We start from the raw sequence: 8,598 nt of genomic DNA on the forward strand, positions 1-8,598 counted from the left end.
TGGCGGGATGAACGTGGCCCCGAATGTCAGCTGGTGAAATACAGATCACGTAGAAGCCTCACAAAACGGAGCTGACGCACAACTTCAGAGACGGATGCTGGGATGCGGTGCACAAACCTGTTATTAAAACTAAATGTGTTTCCTTTGTGAGTACAATGATGCAGAAAACAAAGTCTGTGAGCAGTGAAAGTAACATGACTCATTTTTACCGTGTTGTCAACAAGCAGATGAGTCTTTCATAGCTCTGGCATAGCTTAGATTTCTCCAGCTGGGAAAATTTTAGCCCTCTGAGTCATAATTCAGCCAAACCAAAGACCTCGCATGGAAATTTGCAAGTTTTTGACTGTTTGAATGAACAAATGAGAGTTATTAGTTGGACGACTGCTCACAGCTGATTCAGCTGGTGCCAGACGTGAACAAATGCACTGTGAGGTTACAGTAAAGAGGTCAAAGGGTCCACAAGGTTCCGGTCCATCTCATACTGAGGCATACAAATGCTTGCTGGATTTCAGGTACATTAACCCTAAGCTGCACTAGTACACGTCAACAAGCAGTATTATTTGACCTCCTCAACACCTTTTCCACCAAGGCAGGTCACGGGCTGATTTGGACCCGTGTCTAATCTTGAGCCAGCTGGTTCCCAGCCAGAAACTGGCCCGAGCGGCACCCACCCCTTCCTGGTCCAGAATCAACAACAGCTTATGTCAGGGTCCGGTCATTGGACCAACTGAAGGGCTCGGCTCTTCCCACAGGCAGCACCTACTGGAAAAGCGGGTCGAGTCAAAGCTCATACACTGACTCCTGGAGGAGGGCGAGTACCGGTGTGTACTTCGAGTGCAGGCTGCTCCTTTGCTCTCCATAAATCACGGGACGAACATGAAAGCGTGAAAGCAGATGACGGGACAGGCCGCGCGTTTCCTAAATGCTTCATCCGAGGTCACACACCTGCTCTGAAGGTTTCCAGGAAACTCTGAGAAATGTATTGTATCCAATAAAACTACGTGTAAGGAAAAGAAGAACGAAGGCCTTATTAAACCAAGAGGAATCGTGCCCATCAATCACTATCACCTGCTGCCGCTCATAAAAATGTAGATAAAAAACCTTAAGTCCGTCTGAAATGTTGACTTCACATATGTATATAATGTATTTAAACCTTTTACTTGAGAATGACCACATCATTTGTCTTCTGGCTTTTGCTCAGAGCGTTCCCATGAGGAAGAGAATCAATAAAGCACACTCAACATGTCACACTGGAGTCTATTTCCCTTTATTAATTTATGCCATTTTTACCAGCGAAGCAACGTATGAAAGAGACAGATTGCCTCTATATTAATGGTTCTATAAATCTGGAATGTTAATAACTTTATTGCATTACCGCCTTCTGACTGACTTTGCAATGAGCTAATTTTGTTAACCTAATTATACAATGAATTGGTTAAAGTACTTAAAAATTATGGCTGACAAGAACTATTATCAGCATCCCAAAATAGTCGGCGACTGAGGCGCTGTGATTCTCTGAGCCTCGACGGAATGTGAAATCATCCTAATCCTTCATAACCTGTGGGCAAAAAGCTGCATAATGTGAATTAGCTGATATTTGTACACATGTTGCAGGGCCCTCTTTAATCTCCGTAAGCCCTGGCTCACATGCACATACGAAGAAAGGCTAATGAATTAATGCTTAACTCGTCTAAACACGTCATTTATTTGGAAATCCTCCTTTTTAAGAGTCCGCGGGTCTCGCTAATGACCTGGAATTAGCATTACGTCACCGTTTGAGGGGACCGCTGCTCTGACCTCGCGCCCTGGACAGCACAGCAGCTACTCGCCGCCATCCATCAATGTCCTCTTAGCGATAAGAAGCGGAGGGAGGAAGGGAACCGTCTCATCGGGAAACAAGGTCACAGTGGGCACCACAGAAGAGGAGGGGCGGGGGGGCAGGAACAGCAGTTTGGGTTATCAGGTGCTCCACATGGTGGAAAAGCATCCACACATCACGCATCAGAGCATGTTCCATTTCCTTAAAGAAACAACAAAGGTATCAGAGAGATAGAAGTTGATTAGTAATTGATCTGATTTTGGTTTAGCAGCTTAGAAACAGTAACAGCACAGACACTGCAGCATGTATTTACTCTCAGTAACGGGCTGCAGCTCCTCTGCAGGATTTATTCAACTGACGACGATATCTGATTCCCTGCAATAACAATTAAATGTCGATGAGTGACTGATCATCAAAACAATTCCTGTGGGACGAATAAAGGAAGAACACGAGAAGCCGGCGAAGGTCAAATAGTGAAGAATGCAGCCAGAACGAGCAGCAGGCCTCCGTTTGTGGACCGCTCCTGATTTACCATGAAGTCGTTAGTCGCCCGCGCCCGATGACAGTTTCCTGTTGTTGCTTGATTTCCTCATGTTCCTTTGTCTTTCGAGCGAAATCAAAGTGGGAGAGATGGACTGAAACGGGGCCTAATGGCTCCCACCACAGCATGAGAACTTCACTCCTTGATGTGACAATGGGTCGTCATCTCCAGACCAGTCGCGGGACGTGTCCTCGCTGCACCTTTTGTCCTTTTACTCCGCTGTGAGAACAAAGCTGCTTCCTTGCTTGAATCTCCATCAGCCCCTCGCCACCCGTTGCTCTTGTTAACCTTTGTGTCTGGCGTGCTGCATCTAGCAGCTTCTCGCGCACCACCACGTGTCCGTCGTTTCCAAGCAGTTTTCCAATTATCCTGAATAAATAATCAACACACGAGCGTGTGTCTGAACACAGGCTTATCGTTTCCATGGCGTCAGTTCATTCGCCGCGCGCGACGCCTCCTGTCTACTTGACCAAACTATTTGCTCCCCGGTATTTGAACAGCCGAAGCCTTTTCGACTCTTCAACTTCTTCTTTTAAACACGCCGACAAGTGCACAGACTCACAAACACGCGCCCTTCTCGGTAGCGCGGATGCATTTTTCATGTCCTGTGGGTGGAACGCTACGCGGCGATGGGGCTGCCAGAGGAAGCCAGCCTGCATCAGATTGTGCTGGGCCGCTCAGTGAAATTTCATCTGACATCAAAGATGTTTTTTCACACCCCTGCAGACGTGGCGTTTGGTTGAGGATCTTATTCCAAAAACCCGGAGCTGCCTGCTGGCTACTGTGCACTGTCAAATAACAAGGTTGGAGCACCAGAGAAGGCTTTCAAGGCAACACATGCAGCCTTGCTTAATGCAGGTTGTTCCTATATATTGTTAAAATGAATCTTAAATACACTACATGCATCACTGGTGGACACTTGAATCAAAGCACTGCTTGGTTGAGTTTAGTGTTTAATGTCTCACCTACAACACGTCACTCAGTTGGACATCTGTCTCCAGCTTTCCTCTATTTTATCCATCCATACAACCTGAAGTTTGCTATTGGCGATTCATAAGCCTGATGTATTTTGTATCTGAGGGATTAAGTGGAAACCATGCAGACAGCTGTGGTCTGTCACTTCCTGGCTCAAGTAGTTCACAAATTAGGATGCAGCTCTGGAAGTATGGGAGCTGAAAAACGAAACGAAAAACAAAAGTAAAATAAAAGACTGAAAGTGAAAGATGAATGAAAGAAAAGTGCAAAACACCCCAAAATAATAATAATGTCCTTTTAACATTTATTTACTGCTTTTAGCACCAGTATAATCATTAAAGGACGTATCCTCTGGGGACTCTGACCGCCCCTGTGGCTTGCAGAGAAACCTGGATGTAAAGTTCCACAAAAACAGTCTGTGTTGATAGTAGATCCATAAGACTCACACAGACTGAGGTTCATGCCTATTTTTCCTGTGGTGAAAAATGACTTTCCAATCTTCAGGCTATTTCAGAGACCTAGTGGACACTTTTGGCCGTTGCACTGAAATTGATTTTGACTGCAAAGCCCCGAAGGCGCTAAACAAACCTTTCCATGGCTCCCCATAGCCTTCACTCCACACAGTAGCTAAGTAATCATTTACCATTGATTCGCCTTCAGTTCTAAACGCTTCACCAGCCGCGTATCTGTATCATATCTGCCAGGACTTATAACACTGATTTGTCTCAAGCCCGTATTCATCTTATTCCTCTAGAGCGGGAAAACAAGGCCACGGAGCTGAGCGAGATAAAAACTCAACAAGACAGAAGAGACAGGAGCTTTTCAAGCAACGCGACGTGTTTACTGCAGTTTTCTCCAGGTATCGCTAGCACGGAGACACATGCCACAATGAAATGATCATTTGGTGGAAAATGGCTATTGATCCAATAGTGTTTTAGCAGTTCATCGATCGGGTAAGAGAACCTCCAATTAGTGGTGTTAGACAACAGAGGGAGGAACAGGAACAAATGTAGGAGCTATGAAATGACAAATGTCCTAAGAGGCTAAATTAGAACCGTAGTGGTTTGACAAGAAAACTGCGCGAAAGCATTTCACAAGTTGATGGAGTCGAATCTGAAAAGACTGCGAAAGCGTTTAACATCCTAACATTTTATACCCGAAACAGCACATCTGGAATTTGGAAAGCGCCTGTGACACAGAAGTCAGCCGCTATCGTTGCGGAGCCGCTCGATGGTGAAGCTGTCCATAAAATCAAAGGAGAACCCGTTGGCTAACAGAGCAGTGAGCCAGAATCTGTCACACATCCATTCACCCTGTTCAATAGGTCACTTCGCCTGCAGAAGCCCTGAAGGAGCTTCCTACTTTGATGCCTTTATTTACTCAACCCTCACAACCCTCCTTCACTGTCAACAACGGACCCAGGCACCCTTTAGGAATCCGCATGCGATTTGCACCAAACCCGGGCCGTGTTCCTACGCGCCCACAGCCGCATAATCACCGGTCAGCGCCCGGCGCTCGAGCCCAAACGCACCATTAGAGGACGAGAGCAGCGTCTCGGCGTCGGCCCCACATCTGTCATCGCTCCACGCACGCCTACTCTGCGCTGCCTCGAGACGAGCCAGCAGAACAGACAAAGTCTGTCATAACACTCGACTCAACACCGGACGGTTGCAAGTGAGACCGCCTTCACAAATAAATCCAACATAGGGAGCGCGCGTTGCACAAGTGCCTCTAAATAAAACCAGCAGTTACTCTGCACTTGGTGCAACCGCTTCAAGTCCAAATTCAACTGGACCTTCACTGGATCCCAAGGGTGGAACGCAACCGACTCCAAGCTCGGTGACGGCTGCAGGAACCTGAGGAGGACGAGGGAGTCTGTAGTAGATTGTGCCTGTCAGTCAAAGAAAAGGGGAGAGAGAACACTGATATTAAAGCACTTGTCAGGCTGTGATGAGGCCAAGGATGGATGAGCCTCCTCATGTCAACACCTATACCCCTCCACTGCGCCGCCTCCCCAGCCGACCCTTTGGATCCAGACTGGTCCTGCATCTTCCTGTTGCGCGTGTCAGTTATTTACTGCCGGAGGTTCACGTCTGGCGTCGTCAACTGTCGCGCCCGTGTAAATAATCCTGAATTATTCTGCCGATCAGCCGTCCTACCTGACAAAGTGCTCTACTTAGCGGGTTCGATTGAAATGTCCCGGGGTCCAATTTATCTCCTCGGGTGAATACATGAATGCGAAGCAGCGCCATATTTCACGTGCGCGCACGGAATATTATTACCGCTGCCCCAGAAAGTTGCGCGGGGAACCGTTTTTCACCTGAACAAGCATTATGGTGTCATGTCGAGCATTACTCACCACGTGCGCGGCGCTCTGACACGCCGTGAAATACTTTCCGCAGCGACCTCAGATTTCTGCTGAAGTAGGACAGTTTCGCCTCCAGCTCCGAACCGCACGGTGAACTTTGGAGGGTGAGATAATGTCGTGAGTTTTTCGCAGGATCATAAATACAAATTACTCCTGAAGTGCGGCCCATTCTATCTCCATAGCTCACCCCCCGTCGCTCTCTCTTACTGGCGTCCAGATGGGATGTTGAGTTACGTTCTTCCCCCGTGTGTCACTCTGCTCACTGGCAAAGACCTTGACACTTGGACTCAGTGACACATCTGGGGAAACGTGACACTTTGATTTCTTATTCAGTGTGTAAATATATGACACCTGGCAGTTCCATCTAAATAATATCTAACAATAGCGGATGCAGTCAAAGGGGGACGAATGACAAAATACCATTTATGTTGTTGTTGTTCTGGCAGAGGTTTACTGAAAGAATGTAGAGGTTACAGTGACACGGTGTGAAACGTGTGGGCACACATGAGTGACAGACGTTAAGAAGCTCATCCAAAACAAGGTTTTATGTGAACTGTTCTGGATTATTTCATGTGTCCTCAACCCTTTTTCTTTTTCATGCTCCCTCTATAGTGGAAACACTGCGCAAACATGGACTGGACAGGAAACTTGTACTCTGACATCACTCTTCCATCTGACATCATAAACTTCATACATAAAATGTGATTTGGGGGAAATCAGAAAGCAGCTGGTAGAGCCTAAGAACAGTTTTAGCTAGAAAATCCCATCGACGGCTAAAAGGATGAAGTTTAGTCTCTTAAAAAAATGATCACTTGCTGTAAATAGTTACGAGACTTCTCGTGCAAATCAGGTGATACATGAGTGTGAAATAAGACAAAAAGCTTTTATTTTGTCCAGTGAACTTCAGTTCGCTAAAGAAGCTAATGCTAAACTTTAGCCTTTTCTTTACAGGCCTTTAGCTGCAACTGTTGATCCTCCACGGTGTTAACCTGGGGGGACGTGACCCCATCCTCAGCCTGCGTAGATGTGAGCATGTGCGGGTGCTGGTGAGGTCACGGTGGGGGACTGTTATGAGTGTAACACAGATAGAGAGACTTTCAGAATAAGACGGGGCGTCTGCTCGTGCACACGCCGCCGACGCCATAACTCTCTGCGAACAAAAGTCAAGCGAGGCGTTGGATATTTCCCGGCGCGGCGCGTTTACGAGCCCTCCCCGCTGTATAAACTCTGTGATTGGGATTTCAAAGTACCCCGTCGGGCCGAGGCGTGAGCGCTGCCAGCCGCCTCCGCGAGCATTTCAGACTCAGAGACTTATTGCCTTTAGCAAAGTCGAGCGCCTATTAAAAAACTCCCTCTTGCGACTGTACATTTATAGTGTTTGTGCTCGCTGCTGTTAAAATCAAAAGCGTGGTCTGGGCCCGGGCGGCCTGTTGAGAAAGGTCTCGCCTTATTACAGGAAAGCCCCGAATGTTGGGAAACAGTGGCCCAACAGGCGAAAACCTTAATAACGCTCTTAGATAAAGAGCCTGCTTCTGTATTAACTTGGACAGATGAGATTAATCATCCGGTTTGAGTCCAACACAAGGCTGCGAGCAGATGTCTGGCCACTGAGCTATGGTTTCACCCCCCCCCCCCTCCAGCTCCCGCTCTTTCTTCTTCACATCTACATGGACGCTCACCTACTTTATATGTTATTCTAGCTCCAGCCAAGACACTGAACAGTCTCATTTACAGGACGCTAAAGTGTGTGGTTTGATCAGGGAGTCTAACTTTTAGCCAAAAAAGCACCAGAGCACACTGTAAGAAATGAGGATACATGACACTGTAAAAGTAATATCTGCTATTATTAAACATTTCTCATTTCTTGCTCATAAAAACATTGTGGAGCTGAGTTTCAGTAACAATACACTTAGTCTTAGTTGACTTTGTTTTGCTCTTCAATGGGCTTCGGCCTCACGCTTTAATGACACTGACCCTGTGCTGAAAATTGTGTTCGAGTTGTTTTTTGGCTCATCTTTCTTATTTGTTATTGTAATTGTCTTGTCATGTAGAAAGCCAGAGCGGAGAAGGACTCCAAACACTACAGTCGGCCCAGCAACATCATGTAAATGGTCACAATCGTCAAATTAAGTTTTTAAATTAGGCTGCCATCCAGAGCACACAGAAGAATATTATTTTGACACTCTGTCACCCTCCGGGGGGGAAAAAAGGGCCTTTTTGATGTGCGATCTGCCAGGGCTTGCATCGGGCTGGCAGATTTTATCAGCAAACAAGACAGGCGAGCGGCGCGCAGACTAAATACAAGGAGGGTGAGTGATAAAAATGTCAGGGATTATCTTCACTTTGTGGGGCGCTGCGATGTCGTATCAAAACGGATTTGGTGGGAATGATTTGGCAGGAGAAGAAGCCATGAAGGGGGGGGGGCACAACAAGAGCAGGTTAAGCACGAGTGTTCAAATGGTTGCGCTACTGACAATAATCATATTGTTGAATATTCATACAAGCATCAGGCCTGTGCAAAATTTACTAATTGAAGTCAGAAAGTCTATAAGTAAAGTAAAAAAAGAACTAAGTATTTTGATGCATGTAGTTAAAGGGTTGAACTGTGAGAATAAATATGTCAAAGATGGCTGACAGCAGGTTTGAGTCAGGGTGTCAGTCAAGATTTTGATTTAGTCCCAGAGAACATTTCACGTTTCGCCTTTGTTTTTCTTTTTCATCTGCGTGAACCAGGTTCATTTATTCACCTATTCAGCTACAAGCGACGTCTGCGGAGGTTGTTTTGATTGGTAGCGGTGAAGGGGGTTAAGCGTTAAAGGGATTATGTGATTATTGTTTTGCGCCTGCTGCGTTGATCCGCGTGTATGTACAGTATGTGTCATTTCGCCACCTCTC

At 46.5% G+C, this 8,598-nt stretch overlaps 1 long non-coding RNA gene across 1 annotated transcript; it reads right to left on the bottom strand.

The window, feature by feature from the left end:
• Window positions 1–1,260: 1,260 nt before the first annotated feature.
• On the bottom strand, window positions 1,261–3,063 carry LOC129604950 (uncharacterized). Its single transcript, XR_008696338.1, has 3 exons — window positions 2,352–3,063; window positions 2,133–2,194; window positions 1,261–2,020 (listed from the first exon to the last, which is right to left on the bottom strand). It is a non-coding gene; the product is annotated as an uncharacterized LOC129604950 (long non-coding RNA).
• Between the last annotated feature and the right edge of the window lie 5,535 nt (window positions 3,064–8,598).

Source organism: Betta splendens, chromosome 12 (genome assembly GCF_900634795.4).
Source record: "Betta splendens chromosome 12, fBetSpl5.4, whole genome shotgun sequence".
NCBI classification, from domain to species: Eukaryota; Metazoa; Chordata; class Actinopteri; order Anabantiformes; family Osphronemidae; genus Betta; species Betta splendens.